Raw genomic sequence first — 14,348 nt, 5'->3', positions numbered from 1 at the left:
CTGAGGCCAGACCAGACAGACCTCTGTTATACATGTGCCAGGAAGCTTGGAGCAATCTTGTATGCTCCTGTTTGGTGGTTCAGTCTCTTGGAGCTCCCTGGGATCTGGGTTAGTTGAGAATGCTGGTCTTCCCATGGTGTCACTCTCTCATTCAGTTTCTGCAATCCTTCCCCTAGTATAAGCATAAGGGTCCCAACTATAGTCCAATGGTTGGTTGCAAGTATCTGCAGCAGTCTTAGTCAGTTGATGATAGAGCTTCTCATAGGACAGCCATGTCAAGCTCCTGTCTGTAAGCACATCATAACATCAGTAATAGTGTCAGGGATTGATGCCTCCTCCGCCCCCATGAAATGTATCATTGTTTAGAGACAAACATACTCTTACACCTTTCTTATAATAAATACTAAACAAATAACAAAATTATTATATTTACTAATTAATTTACTATCATATTTCTTTATTTAAATTAATGTAATAAATTTATTGATCTAAAAAACATAATTCTATTTAAGGCTACCAACTTTAAAAATGTTATTGTTTCCATATATAACTAACTATGTTATTAATGTATAACTAAATCTTTTGCATAAATCACAGAAACATTAAGATCAAGTGTCCTTAGTTTTCATCATATAGGTGAACACTTCCTGATTACCATATATTTTCATGAACCTTGACTCATATTAAATTTTTTACCTATAATTATTTTCAAAATGTGAATGTGGAGGATCTTCTTACACTAAGGAAATTATTTTGTATATTACAGTCAAGTCATACATTTAATTTTTAAAAATTGGTCATATTTGAACCAAAGCTGCTATTTAAATTGTATACTCTTTCACTTATTAATGAAAGTTCTAAAGTTTAATGAATGCTTATCCAATATTCTTGTCTGAATTTAGTCTGGCCATGTTTCATCTTTCATTTATGATGTTAGTCTTCTTTGAAGATTTAATAATAATCACAGCCTAGATGACAGAAAACTTGAAACAACTAAAAACGCATATACTTTCAAATCTTTGTGATCTTTTCATTATTTTTCATAGTGGGTTTGTATCCTTTTCATATCCTTTATTCATATTACTTTTTATGCATTTGTCATAAACCTGGATTTTTGCATTTTTGATTAGATTTCTGTTAGTGGCCTGCTTCATGTGATGTTTTGCTTGTGATATTTTATTCATTGCATATTAAATAGAGTTTTACTTTGATGATTTCCAAATTACTATTTAGATTATATTATTATTATTATTTTGTGTTCTCAAACTTATCTATGCTCTACAAACATTTCTATTTAGGTCCATGATCTGTCTTAAGTTACTCCGTGGATTTATTGCTATATAGTAGGAAAAGTTTCTTTTGTTTGTTTATTTTTTTGGTTTAGTAGAAATTGAAAAGTTCCTTTTTAGGTGGATTTATTTGACAGCATGGTATATTGTCATAGGCTCTAAGGGAACTCTCATACCTATAAGAATAATGACTGATATAAAAGTTCCCGAGCCATTGCCTAGGTTCTAAACTTCATGTCAGTTAATAGTACTATATATAAGAATAGTTAAATCTTCTGCTATGGATCTAAGGAAAGTTCTGGCACAATAAGGTATTTGAACATTGGATGATACTCATATTCATCTTAATCCGAGCCTAGCAAAGGACAAATACAAGTTGGTCAGCTATGACCATCCTGATCTGCCAATCACAGATATCACTGACATGTGTATGTATGGCCCTTTCTAAACTCTTCATTTCTATGAATCACCATATCTAATACAAGTCACACTTTCTTTACTATGCACTTTACATTACCATGTCTTTAAAACAGATTATATTATCCTATCTATCTAAAATTATTTAAAGTACTTGCCATATATCTTGATTGATTTCTGCATGTCTTGATATGTTCTAGTAAATTGTATGCCCAACTCCTTTTCAAGTATCAGACTATCTTCATTTCCAAGAGATTTATGGTAAATTTTGAAAATCAAGAGTTTTGTTTATATTTGATGTGCTTGCCAAATATTTTGGCTATTAATGACTTTTATCCATATTCAGAAATCAAATTCCCAATTTGTATAATGAATATGCAGTAATATTTGTGTAATACATAATATCTCTTTCTCAGTTTAAAAAGAATAGACATTTAGTATTGAACCAGTTTTTTGGATAAAACATTTTCCACATTTTTGGGGGATAATATGTATTTTTATAGTTATTTATACTATTTGGATGAATATTGAATATTGGTTTATTCTTCATTCTTTTATGATTGTCCTATATAATAGTATTGTACAACATGCTTCTAATTATTCAAAATCTATCTTTTTATTTACTTAAACACTGAAATAAATGTGTTTAAATAACCAGATGTGAATCTGGCTCCTTCTTTTGTTATCTTTGTTAGTTTTTTCTACATGCATTTTCAAGCTCTGTAATTCTCTGTTTCCACACTTAAAACACATAGGCCTTTGTTGTATATCAATTTTTCTAAATTTGTAATCAGTGTCATTTTATCATTATTATCATTACTGTCATTTGTAACTCTCCATATTAATAATGCAATCCTCCCTAAAGAAAAACAAATAGCTCCTAAATAAAGGGATGCTATAAGTGGCATCCAGTACCATTCTGGTCATCTGATGACTAACTGCATTGAAACACTAACAGTATTTCTTTTTAAAATATTATTAAATATTTCATTTTTATTTTTGTAAAATCATTATTGGAGCCAAAAATCACTTCCGTTTATTTGTATTAACCATTGTTTCTCTATTCTGGTAATCAGAATGTCTTTCGATATTTAATTTAATCTGTATCTCTCCAGGGCATATCCCAAAAAGATTTCCCTCATACCACAAGAAGATATGCTCCACTATGTGCATAGCAGCTATATTCATAATAATCAGAAACTGGAATGAACCCAGATGTCCTTCAACTGAATAATGGATACAGAAAAGGTGGTTCATTTACACAATGGAATACTATTCAGCTATTATAAATGAGGATATCATGAATTATTCAAGAAAATGGATGAAACTATAAAATATCATCCTAAATGAGGTAACCCAGAGCCAAAGGACGTGCATGGTATATGTGCACTTCTAAGGAGGTATTAGCAATGAAGTACAGAATACCCATGATACATTTCCTCAGACACCAACAAGTTAAACCAGAAGGAAGGCCTAAGCCAGCATGCTTGAATCTCACTTAGTAAAGGTATAAATTAGTTATAGGAAACACACAGAGGGGGGTATCTGGGTGGGAGAAAGTATGGGGGAATGGTGGGGTCAAAATCAGGTATGAGAAAAGACTGGAGAGAGGGCTACAAGGCCAGGACAATCAACGAAAATCTGAAGCTGCTAGGGGTGGGGAATGGTGAGAACCTCCAGGAAGTCCCAAGACTCAGAGGCTTCCAGAAATCAATGCAGGTGACCTTAGATGAGGTGCCTAACAGTGGGCACATTGAACCAGAAGAAGCTACCTCCTATAGTCAGGTAGGACCCCCAGTGGAGGGGTAAGGACATCAAGCCTCCCATAAAACTTTTAACACAAAATTTGTCATTTCTAAAAGAAATGCAGGGACAAAGATGGAACAGAGACTGAAGGAATAGCCATCCAGTGGAGGGCCACATTTGAGACCCATACCATGGGCGGGCAGCAATTCCTGACACTATTAAGGATCCTTTTTTATGCTTGCAGACAGCATAGCAAACCTGTCCCTTGATATGCTCTATCCAGCAGCTGACTGAAACAGATGCAGATACCCACAATCAAACATTGGACAAATGTCTGCAACTCTTATGGAAGAGTCAGGTATGGATTGAAGGTCCTGAAGGGGGTGGAATCTCCACAGGATTACAAGCACAGTCAACTAACATGAGCTCCTGGGAGCTCTCAGAGTATGAGCTACCAACCAAAGAACATACAGGACCTGAAAGAGGGCCTGGCACCTCAGTCTTCAAGGCTCTTTTGTCTGTCCTCAGTGGGAGAGGATTTGCATAACCATGCACTCTTGATGTGTCAGTGTAGGGTATACCCAGAGGGCAGCCAACCTCTCAGAAGATAGGAAAAGGGGTTATAGGGGGAGGTATTCTGTGAGGGTGAACCAGGAGGGGAAGTGTTTTAAATGTAAATAAATAAATGAAATTTGTTTTTAAAAAGTGGCTTTCTTTCTGTTTTTTTTTTTTTTTCATAAACTGAGAAAAAGAAGATGAAGTTTAGTGGGTTGTATTGGCCAATTACTCTACAATTATTCTGTTTCAGCATGATGCCGTATAGCCTGATCACATGTCAGAGATTCAGAGTGAGGTGTTTAGACTTAATGTAATATTAAGAAAGACTTAAATTACCATCCCAGGTTTGTTTAGTTACATTATAGGTAAGAATTTTGGAAATCCCGAAGTTGTATTTACTTGTACAGGTCAGTAGCACATGAAACACTGTCTCATGGCAAACATATACTTAAGACATTGGTACTGAAGCACTAGCAATGATTGTACTTTCAGACTAATTTCATCTCTGACCTAAAATTTCTGGAAAGACAGAGAGAAGCAACCAAAGGCTGAAGGTCAATGCCAGAATATATATGTAATCCTTCAATCACAGGATAAACTAAACACAAAAGATTTCAGAGCTTTGAGGAAGTCATGTGTTACTGTTTGCATGTAATTGTCCCCACAGGCTTATATGTTTTTATATTGAGTTTTCAGAATCTGATATTAGTTTGGGAGTCTTGCAGAACGGCCAAACTAGTGTTGGCAGCCACAGTGCATGGCTTGAATCAGAAAATGGACCCCCAGACAGAGTTATTAAATTAACAGGCTGGCAAGCCAAGGATGGGTAACATTCTGCACAGAGCCTTACCAACCTAAGACAAAAGTCCATTGCTTTGCATAATACATGTTCTATGACGGGCAAGAAAGGCATTCTTGTCAGTACGACCTAAGATAGTCTCAGTCTTGTTAATGAAATAAAAAAGGGGGAGAAGCGGAGAGCCTTTGGGACTGCTTGGCAATAATCTGTCATGAGCCAAGGACAAGGAAATGGGCTGTTTGGCAAGAATATGACATTGGTTAAGGACAAGGAAGTAGGCTTCAGGCAGGAATATAACATTAGGCTAGAAAAAAGAAGTAATTTCAGGCAGGACTCTAAATCTTAGGCTAGAAGAAAGAAGTAATATCAGGCAGGAGTCTAAATCTTAGGCTAGAACAAAGAAATAATTTTCAGCAGTAATTTAAATTTTAGGCTAGAAAAAGGAAGTGATCTTCAGACATGAATATGACCTTTGGCTAGGACAGGGAAGTAGACTCAGATACTTTGGTCATCCTGATACGCCCTTAGAAATAATGATCATGGGAGTGTTCACTTAATTTGGTTTAATTCCTTGCTTTTTCTTTGACTATTTGTGTTTATTGTCTCGCTTGTTCTTTGACTATTTGCATCTATTGTATTGCTAGACCCTCAACCTAGAACTGACCTTAGTACACGCACGTAATTAAAATGGTATAAAAGCATAAAGGAGGAGGGGGGATGGGATAGGTGGTTCTAGGAGGGGAAATGGGGAAAGAGGATGACATCAGTATTGTAAATAAATTAAATATCCAATATTGTTTTCTAAAAAAATTGCCTTTCTTTTTTGAAAAATTACTTTATATATGTATATGCCAGTCATTGCTACCACTGGCTTGCCCCTCACCAACAGTTTCTTATCCCATTCTTCCCCTTGCCTCAGAAAATGAGGTCCACCCCTCTAGATTTCCCCCTTCCTTAGGGTTTCAAGTCTCTTCAGGGAGACCTCAGCTACATTTATGCCAGGGGCCTTAGAATGGCCTGTGTATGCTCACGGTTGGTAGCTCAGTCTCTGAGAGCTCCTGGGGTCTGGTTTAGTTGAGACAACTGGTCTTCTCCTGGGATCACTGTACCCTTCAGTTTCTTCAATCCTTCACCCAATTCAACCATAGGGATCCCTGACTTCAGTCCAATGGTTGAGGGCAAGTTAGCTGCTGGTAGGGCCTCTCAGAAGACAACCATTCCAGGCTTCAGTCTGTAAGCACATCATAACATCAGTAACAGTGCCAGGCCTTGGTGCCCCCATTCCCATGAGCTAGATCCCAAGTTAGGCTGGTCATTGAACCACCCTTCCCTCAGTCTCTTTTCCATTTTTGTCCCTGCAGTTCTTTTATACAGGAATAATTCTGTGCTAGAAATTCTGACTGTGGATTGGTGATCCTTTCCTTCCATTTAAGGCCAGGTCTATCTGCTACAGTTGGACTCTTCGAGTTCCCTCTACCCAAAATTGGCTAGAATGGGTCCCCTTGGAAAGTACCGTAGATTCAAGAGTAGAAAGACCCTCAGGACTCAATGAGGGTGACCTTTGCCCAAAAAAGTACTGTCTAAATACTCACTAAATACTCAAGTGTAGCTATTTTTCTAAGGGAAGATGTGTTGTGTTTCTTATTGGAAATGATTTCATCAAATAATACTAATAAAATAATTATAATAAAATTATATTAAAATTATATTATATATAAAAATACTAATAAAATCATTTCTAATGGTAGAAATCTGAAAATCATATTATGATGGATGAAAACATGGGGTGAGTGTTCAACACTGTATTCTGATTCATAATATACATTTTCTTAGAATGAAATGCCTTCTACATTTGCGATTAAGAAACCAAAGTGGTGACGGCAATCAGATTTGAGGTTAGCTATATGGCTAAATGAAATTGTATTTCAGGGGTTCCATTAGTGTCATGGAAGGTATCAATGATAGAAAAATATTTTTCATATTTAAAGATCTTAGTACAAAGACCATTAAAGTGCAACTTTACAAGAGTGTATTTAATTACTTGCATGTTATGAAGTAGAGTCAAGGTATTCTTGAACGAGATTTTCTTAGTGGAAAAGTAAACCACGGTATTTCAACTGACATGCATAGAGCTGAGAATCTAGAACATTGTTCTGAAGACATCCGGGTGATAAAATGTAAATATCAACTCATACAACAACAAATCCTTTAATTTTCCCTCATTATTTGATTAGGGCAGGTACAAGGTTTTGAACTACATGATAGAAAATGTTGTGATTCTTTTTAATTTAGATTTTTTTAATTATATTTTGTATTATTTAAAACAATTTTTAAATTTAAATCCATTTTGGTCATATTCTTCTCCTTCACCAATTCCTTCTAGATTCTAAGTTTTTAGAAAGAAAAATATTTAGCATAATTTTGTATTCTTCTATGTTTAACATTTAAAAAGACATTTATATGTACATTGAAAAAAAAGCAGTCTTTTTAGCTTTATACTGTGAGAGTAGAGAAATACACAAACACACACACACAAACACACATACACACACACACTCCTAATGACATCACTATATTACCTATGTTTTCCTTTTATTGATTATTCTTTCATACAATACATCTCAAGCACAGTCATGACTAACTTCAATCCTCCCTGTTCCCCAGACACCTCTTCTCTCCCCAGATCCACTACTACTCTGTTTGCTTTTTAAAAGGAGCAGGCCTCTTGAATATATCAACAGTACACGGCATGACAAGTTGCAAACTGGAACAATCTCTTTTATCAAGTTTGAAGGAGACAATCAACTAGGAAGAAAAAGGCCCCAAGAGCAGTAAAAAAGCCAAAGACAGACACCACTCCCACTTTTAGTAGTCCCACAAAAACCTCAAGCAAAACAAGTACAGCACATAAGCTCCAAGACTGTGATCCCCTGTGAAACCTGCTTAATTGATTCTATATTCTTCTGGTGTCCTAGATTCCTCTGACTTCTGTACTTCTTCTTCCCTTACTCCTTTGATTCCCTGTGCTCCACCTAATGTTTGACTGTGGGTGTCTGTATCTGTGTTCATTTGCTGCCAAAGAAGCCTTTCTGATGATAACTTATTATACTTATAGGCAGCAACCCATAAGTAAAACAGAATATCATTAAGAATCATTTTATTGTCTTTTTTGTTTTAGTTTTATTTTGTGTTTGTTTTTTGGTTTGTTTTGTTTTACTTTTTTTATTATTTGTATGTATGGTTAATAATATATGGTTCTGTCCTATGTCTCTTTGCCATCTAGCTTCTTGTTCCTGGCCAGTCAGGCAGTGTCTGGAATGGGATTCATCTTATGGCTTGTGCCTCAAGTTAGACCAGTCATTGGTTGACCACTCACATAACCTCTGAGCCACCAAAAACACACACACAAACACATACACACACACACACACACACATACACACACTCTTTAGACAGGACAAGTCATAGGTTAAACGTATTGTGTCTGGGTTGGTATCTGAGTCACTACAGTGGAAGCTTTGCCAAGTTTCAGAAGACAGCCATTTCAGGCTCCTCATTCTCCATTACTAGGCGTACTCTCCTAACATTATCGTGTTAGGTTCCAAGAAGTTTTCACTGCATTAGATTTCAACATTGTCCCATAAAGACACTGAGCTTTCAGTTATCACTATATATACTCTATTTTTCCATCCTGTCCTCCCTCACCTGATCTCTTCTGTCCTCATTCCACCCACAAAATCAATCTTTTTCACCTTTCCACAGATATTCATATGTCCCCTTAGAGACTGCCTTGTTATATAGATTGTAGTGTGATTGTTCTTTACTTAAGAGCTAATAGCTGCATATAAGTGAGCATATATCATGTTTGTGTTTCTGGGTATGAGTTGACACACTCAACTCAGGATTTTTTCTTTTAATTCGATCTTTTTGCAGGCAAATTTGAAAATTTCATGATGTCATTTTTTTTCTAACAGCAGAATACTACACATTTGTGTAAATATATCAGACTTTTTTCTTTATCCATTCTTCATTTGAGGGCCATCCAATTTGTTTCCAGTTTCTCATTAGTATCACTAAAATCACAAGAAACATAGTTGAACATGTTTCCTTATGGAATATTGAGAGTGTTTTGCATATATTCCCAAGAGTGGCATAGCTGGGTATGAGGTAGATTAATTTACTAATACTCTCAAACTACATCATAAAGTATAAATGGTAAAAACATTTCCAAGTTAATTTTATGAGGCCAGAGTCACACTGATATATAAATTTTACAAATATTCAACAACAACAAAAAAGAATTACAGACCGATAGTTTCCTTATGAACATAGATATGAAAATCCTCAATAGAATACTTACACACCAAATCTAAGAAGACATCAAAAAGATCCTCCTGTATGATCAAGTAGGCATCGTTCCAGATATGAATGGATGGTTCAACATACAACAGTGAGTCAACATAGTCCACCATATAAATAATCTGTATGAAAAAATAAGCTGACATGATCATCTCATTGCATGCTGCAAAGGCATTTGACAAAAGTTAACAACCCTTCATAATAAAATTCTTTTTAATTTTTTATTTCTTTCTTTTTACTGAGAAGGAACAGCCTTTTTAAATCAAATTTTTTGTTTGCTTTTTTGTTCCAAGTTTTTATATTTGTCGTTATATTTATTGCCCAATTTTTTGATGAAGTTTTGACCATTTATGCTTTATTTTCTAAATGATTGGTCTTTCACAACATAGCTCAAATACTACAATCATGGAAACATCATAGGATAAACGTAATGTTAAAGATGCTTCTATTTACACATAGAAGAGAATTCTTAAAAATTTGTATAGTTCAAGGGGAACAATCCTTCATTGCTGGTGGAAGTGTAAACTTGTACAACCACTTTGGAAATCAATTTGTCAGTTTCCCAGAAAACTGGGAATAGTTCTATCTCAAGACCCAGCTATACCACTCCTGGTCATATACCCAAAGATACCCTACTGTACCATAGGGACAACTTGCTCAATTATGATTATGGCTTCTTTATTCATAATAGCCAGATACAAGTTACAACCTAGCTGTCCCTCAACTGAAGAATGGATAAAGAAAAAGATGAATAAAATACTATGAAATACTGTTCAGCTATTAAAAAACAAGACATCATGAAATTTGCAGGCAAATGGGTGGAACTTGAGAATATCATTGTGAGTAAAGAAGTAATGCAGACCCAAAAGGACATGAATGGTATGTACTCACTTATAAGTGAATATTAGCCATAAAGTACAGGATAGACTTGCTACACTCCACAGACCTAAGAAAGCTAAACAAGAATAAGGCCCAAGCAAGGATGCTTGAATATTACTTAGAAGCAAGAATAAAATAGCCATAGGAGGCAGATAGAGTGAGGGGATTGGATGGAAGAGGGGATAGGAGGGGAATAAAAGGGTTCAAGATCACATGTGGGGAGTCCCAGTAGAGAAGGCCAGATGGCCATGAGAATTAATGGAAATCTGCAACTGGCTGTGATGGGGAGTAGGGGACATCTTGAGGACATGACAGAGACTAAGAATAGGGGAAGCTCCCACGTATCAATGCTAGTGACTTTAACTGAGACTCTCAGCAGTGGAGATATGGACTCTGAAGAGGCCACCTCCTATAGGAAGCCCAGTGGAGCAATAGGGACACCAAATGACCCAAAATTTTCTGACCCAAAATTAATCCTGTCTAATTGAAATGAAGAGTTGGGGGATGGACAGAGACTGTGGGAATAGCTAAGCAATAACCAGCCCATGTAGAAACCCATCCCATAGGCAATCATCAATCCCTGATACTACAAGTGATACACTAATATGCTTGTAGACAGTACAGTAGCCCGCCATAACTGTCCTCTTAGAGGTTCTACACAACAACTGACTCAGGTAGATGCAGTGACCCATGGCCAAACAGTGGATGGATCTTGGAAACTTTTATGGGACAGTTGATGGAAGAATTGAGAACTCCCAAGGGGATAAGAACTCCACAGGAAGACCAAAAGAGTCAACTAACCTGGACCCTTGGGGGCTCACCGAGACTGAAACATCAACCAAAAAGCATACACAGGCTGGATGTAGCTTCTCCTGCTCCCACATATATGTAGCAAATATAAAGTTTGATCCTCATCTGGGCCATGATCAACCGGAGCAAGAATTATACCTAAGGATGTTGCCTGCCCGTGGAATGCGTTCTTGTAGCTGGCAAGCCTTGTCTGGCCTCAATGGGAAAGAATGCATCTAGCACCAGAGAGACTTGATGTGCCAGGGCTGGGGGAATACCTGGTGGCCCTCTACCCTCTCAGAGAAGGAGAGAGAGTATAGAGGGAGGGACAGTATGAGGGAGGACCAATTAGAGTGTAGTGATTGGATGAAAAGTGAATGAAAAAAAAAGGAAGGTGTATTACCAAAATTTGTCTAAAAATACAAAGGGAATAGCCTCTCAGGAAATATATGATCAGCTATGTCTACTAATAATTTTCCCAATTCTGTTTTTAAAAGTATAAAAATGTCTTTAAGGATAATATTAGAGTCTTCCAAAAATTTGTATAAAAAAAGTTTATGAACTTGACTCCTAAAATTAATCATTTATATACCTGTATTTTCATCAGCAAGGTTAGAGTAAAATGCAATTTTAAGTCAAAAAATTTAAAAATGCATTTAACTATGTTAATAAATGTTCATTTATTAGGTGGTTTACAATATTTTAAAAAAATGATATATTCATTGATTTGAATCAGGATCTAACACTGAAGCCTAGGCTACCTTCAAATGTATTGACCTCATCTCGGTCTCAAGAATATCAGTATTAGGGGTGTGCACTTTGGCTGGCTGCTGTCCAGCCATAATTGCCCTACTTGCTCTGAAATCTGTTCACACAAATAGATGGATTTTAGTTTGAGACTTAGAGAGAATAATACAAAGGGAAGATCAAAAGGAAGCTGACCTTTACAGGCAGCTCTCACTCTCTATTCATACTTTTAAATGATAGAGTTTGGTGATATATTGAATACTTGTGGTGAGTTTTATTTTTTTAAACTGTTTAATTTATATGGTTTTAAAATATAAATAATGACCAAAAGTGTTTTTGTAATAGACTGTTGATTTTTTTGTATGCTAATTTGACCCAACTAAGAGATGCCTTGATACTAGGTTAAACATGATTTGGGATATATTTCAGTATTTCAGAACAAGATTATTGGTGGATTTCCCTGCCCAGTGAAGGTGAGGACAGGACAAACAATCTTTTCTCAGGATATTATTCCTTGCTGACTATATGATACAATGCATGGTTCTTCCCTTTTTTCCAACAATGGAACCCTAACTCTTTTGTCATTCTGATCTTGCTAGCTTTTAGAGTGAACAAACCATCAGGTATTTTTGATCTCAGGTTCTTAGGTTTTCTAGACATTTATCTAACTAAATACAAAACCGTGAAAATTTCAGGTTTCATTAATACTTTAACTAATAAGTTTGTATACACTGACACACAGATACATGCAAAAAAATAATTTCTCTGGTAAACCCGCATTAATATTATGGCTATATACAATGCTAATTTTCTATGTATGTTTCATAAACTACTATAGCACTTACCTGTGTACATGTGTCTATAAAACTAATATGTTTATGTGATTTGTATATTTTTTAATTAAACTGGAAAAGGAAAAGTTACAAAAGAAGAGGAAGTGAAACGGAAAGGAAGAAAGGGAAGGAAGTAGTAAAGAAGGAAGGGACGGTAAAAAGAAGTAAGAATGTTGTTTCCTAAGTGATTCCAGACAATTTTAAGAGAATAGCTATAAAGACAAAATATTGGTTATAGGTAAGGACATGCTGGTTTTGACTCAATTTGGCCAGTGTAACAAACCTTTCATTGAGTAGAGTTGTGCTGACAGTCAAAGCAGGCCAAGACAGCTCTGCACTGTTTGATTACACCATGCTAAAATCACAATTTTACAAATTCACTATCTCATAGGGGTTCCATTCCTGGTTTGTTTTGTTTCTTTTTCAGTCTCTTTTGTAGGCTTTCGGGCCATGGTAACAGCTGCTGCAGAGATGTTCCTTGCTTGCCAGTTCCCTGGATTGCTGGCCATGCAAATGATGGTTGATTATCCTGTTGGCATGATTTTATGCTTCTAACATCTCTGCCATATGGTCGTGTTTCCCCATTGGAACAATCACACCAGTTTGTAAACTTTTTTCTTGAAGAGCAGATAGCATGGCTCCTGATTCTTTGAGCACACATTTTGGGCTAAGGTTGTAATTCTCAAGAGCAAAAGTTTCTTCAACATAAAGGAGACTTTTCCTCTTTTGGTTTTACTCTGTCTATATAGTGCATTTAATGTCTGTTTATCTCACTGTTGTTTAATACCACAAACTTAGCTTAAAATACTGAAAGTAACATGTCATGGTTCTGGAGGTCAGACACATGGATGAGCTCTGACAAGTCTAAAGGTGGGTTTCTTTCTTTGTTCCTTTGCTAGTCCTTTGTCCCACCCCACCCCCTCTCTCCCTCACTCTCTGTCTCTCTCTCCTTTCCTTCAAAGATGGACCTTATAAATAGTAAACAAGTACTCAGCTATTTGCTGATGCACAATCTGGAAAAAAGAAGGCTTTTATTTCAGGATGTGTGTCCTTCTTAATTCCATCATTACATAGTCATGTGTAATTATAAACCCATGTCTTTTTCCTCTTCAAAATCAGTGTTTCAGTGAAATTTTGCCAACTATACTGTTGTGCCCTCTGATTTGACATTTTCTTCCCTCTCATTCCCAAATTAAGGACTCATTAGCATATTATATTCAATGAATGATATAGGATAGTCTTGTGATGTTAGTATCAATTAGTAGGCCCAGCTGCAATGCCGACTCATGCATTGCTGACACTTCCAGCGGCAACCGAAAATTTGCCGGCATGATTAGATCCTTCTGACTCACGATCAAGCAATGGAGTTGAGCCATGAGAACATGACAGCTCCACATCTGGCTACTTGAGAACCAATGAGATGCTGAGAGGGAAGTATAAAGATTTGCCCAGTTTCTACCATAAAACGGGTCTACTTTTGCTACTTGCCAGACTCCTGAAGCCTGTGAAGTTGACTCTGCACTTTCTTATTCTTGCCTCCAAAAGTCTTGGTTGGGGTGGCAAGCAACATGTGGAACTCAGTGTGGGGCTCTCTACTTGTGTATGCATGGGCATTGAGCTCGCTTGGTTCTTGGTTGATATTTTTATTGTAGATATCATCTTGAATTCCTACCTTTTTTTCTTTACTGTGGCATGGTCGAATACCCCATTAAGTGTGTTCCTCAGTAAGTTCTATTCATGTTCCATATGGTTTGCTCCTGTGAAAGGTAAGCATGTGTTGTTTGTCAAGATAGGAAGGTACATTGTTTTTTTACTTTCAGTCCACTTGGGATTTCCACATAGGGACTGACCATCCAGAACAGTGAACCAAGAACTCTCCCGCTTCAACTAGAGACACCCTGTGGACATATGACGGTGGCCTAACAAACCACA

The sequence above is a fragment of the Grammomys surdaster genome, unplaced genomic scaffold (assembly GCF_004785775.1).
Source record: "Grammomys surdaster isolate TR1022 unplaced genomic scaffold, NIH_TR_1.0 170, whole genome shotgun sequence".
Lineage (NCBI taxonomy): Eukaryota > Metazoa > Chordata > Mammalia > Rodentia > Muridae > Grammomys > Grammomys surdaster.
The sequence above is the reverse complement of the archived record's forward strand: the minus strand, read 5'-3'. Positions refer to the sequence as shown.